Source organism: Rhinatrema bivittatum, chromosome 2 (genome assembly GCF_901001135.1).
Source record: "Rhinatrema bivittatum chromosome 2, aRhiBiv1.1, whole genome shotgun sequence".
NCBI lineage: Eukaryota > Metazoa > Chordata > Amphibia > Gymnophiona > Rhinatrematidae > Rhinatrema > Rhinatrema bivittatum.
Genome location: NC_042616.1, coordinates 29,267,218 through 29,270,124, shown reverse-complemented (window position 1 = coordinate 29,270,124; position 2,907 = coordinate 29,267,218).

Below are 2,907 nucleotides of genomic sequence, written 5' to 3'. Positions count from 1 at the left end.
TGCGGGGCACAGAATAATGACATCACACAGGAGGAGGCGGGTAGAGCTTTACACTGCGCGCACACTGATGACATCACACAGAAGGCGGGGAGAGGCTTTCACTATAGCACGCAGAATGATGACATCACGGAGAGTGTTTTAAGTTAGCGGCAGCTGCGGCAGTGTATAGAATTCCCCTTTCTCAGAGATTTCAAGGAGATGCTTTTCATAAAATAATAGGGTTTTTTTCTTTATTAAGTAGCAGATATGCATGGCTAGTCAAGAAATGTGTATTTTTTTTTTTTGGTTGGCTGATCTTTATTTCCATGCATTAGGAGCGAGTGATCTAAAGAGAGAACCACATTAAAAGCGCTTAAGAATGGTTATTGACTGATTTTGCACCAGCCAGAACAAAAGCGAAGTCCGAGAATCTCCATGAAACATTCCTCTCTGGCTGGTGATGGAATGCAGTTTGCCACATTTTTCAGGGTGAACTCGATGTACTGGTTAACGCTTACCATTTCAAGGCAGTTGCTAATTCGAAACTGTGGGATGCTGTCAAATGCTTTCTTATAGTCAAATCCATGCTCCACTAAGCTGGTCATGCTGGCTTTATTCACATTAACTGGTCTTTGGTTCCATATGCGCCTCTCATTACCCTTTTGTCACTATGATGTTTATATATATATATATATATTAAATATATATTCTGCAGCTTCCAGCAGTACAGTTCAGCGTGCATTACAGTATTACATCCATAAAATAATGCACAATATACATACATATGTGACTGACACTAAACAAGTAATAATTCTAAAATGTTAGAACTTCAGTAAAAACACTTTATAACAATAGAACCAAGTTGAAGTCCTAATTCAAAGCATTCTCTCATACACAAAAAGATTTATACCTGTATAGATATCCCTTACGAAAGCAAATACAGTGTGTGATAGTTTTCATTGAATCAACATATAAAGACAGTGTGTTTTGGATTTTCCTCAGTACTTTCATCACCCTCAATCCTTTAAGGCATGTGTCTACCAATGATACCTCTGCACACAATGATTTTACTCCAGGGAGGAATTGTCATCTTTCTCCTGTTCCTTTTGCCTTGTTGGCAAGATTCTCTCAGTAATAATTTTTGCTGCACAGCATGGCATCCGATTTATATCCATATCAATAGATGTCTCCTTAATACGGATTATGGCCCCAATAATGTCACTTATCTTGCTCCTAACTTTGGGTGTTGAATTTACCTTCAGTATTCTTTCCCTCTAAGATGCCAGCTTACCTATCCCTCTCCAGGTAGACCAAGAGCTCGACAATCAATTCTACAATCTCCTGATTCCTTTCCTCACTGTCTCCTGCCCAGTCCCACCCCAACCATCCCTTCCAGTATCGCATTTTCAGCCATACGGGACACCCCTTCAGTTGCCTCCCCCACCTCCTCCAGCCGCTCAGGCACTCCTGCTCTGTTTGCCTCATTCTTCTCCTTTTCCCTCTTCTTCCTGGTCTGTTTGAACTGCTCTCTGGTACCTTTACTCTGGTGTTCTGATTGCTCTGAACTTTCTGCAGTCCCCTCTTTTTCAGCTCTCTGTCAGCATCCTCCTTCAACTGTCCCTTCCCGACGGCTTCACTCCGCCTTTCTTTCTTTGCTCCTCCTCTTGCTGTGGATGGATGCCTGGCTGCCGCGGCGTCTGCCTGCCGTCCTCTTCGGCGTCCCTGGACCGGCTTGGGCGCTGCCTCCCGCCATGCTCCGTCTGTACCATAGGGCGCACGCGCCGCGCGGCCCTCACTCTTATTTCCTACTTGGCGCAAACCTCAGGGGTGTCCCCCTGTGATGACGTCACGCTGCCCGGATATTTATTTATTTATTTATTGGTTTTTATATACCGCCGTTTATCAAGATATCATGTCGGTGTACAGAGAACATATTAACATACGCCTTGGCGTTATAAAACAAACGCCGTAGCTTTATACATAAAACGCATTAACTTTCTACATAGAACAAGATAGTAAGAGTTAAAAAACTATACGCCAACGAATTATATATAGAACAATTATGTAAAAATAAAATAAATACAGAGAATAACTTAATAAGGCGGGGGAGGCAATCAAGGCTTAAATTAAGTATACGTGGCAGAGGGTCAATAATAGATATGACAAATTAGGATTACATATAGCTTAAGATTAGTATTGGTGAATGTATATTAGTATGACAAGGAAAGGTGGGGAGTGGGAAAGAAGGAGAGAGAGGAAAAGTTGGGACAGGGAGGTTGTAACAGGCGTAACATGAAAAGGGGAGGCGATAAGTGTGAAAACATGAGGGCGTCAATAGGACTGGGTGTCAGGATATCCCGGGAAGTGGATATCCATGTGATCAACTAGTGTTATAAGGTGAAGAGAGGAGAGGGTGAGAGAGACAGGATGAAGAATGGGAGGAGTGGCAGATGGAAACTATGGCGGAGGAGATTGGAATCATGTGTAAGCTTGAGTGAATAACCAACAATGTCTTGAGTTTTTGTTTAAATAACTTGGTAGAAAGCTCTAGGCGCAACTCAGAGGGCATGGAATTCCATAACATAGGGCCGGCAAGTGACAGGGCACGGGCTTTAGTAGAGGCATAGATGAATGTTTTTGGAGAGGGGGTTTGCAGGGTGGCTAAGTATTGATTTCTAGTTGGTCTATTAGATGCATGGAATTGCAATGAGTTAGTAAACCAATTCATTTCAGGATTGTGGAGAGCCTTGTGGATGAGTGATAGTGCTTTGTATTGTATGCGAGAGTGAATAGGGAGCCAGTGTAACCCCTTAAGGATAGGGGTGATGTGCTCTTTTGAGGTGGTGTTGGTAAGGATACGAGCCGCAGTATTTTGCAAGATTTGTAGCGGGTGTAGGGAGCTTTTGGGTAGGCCTAATAGCAGAGCAT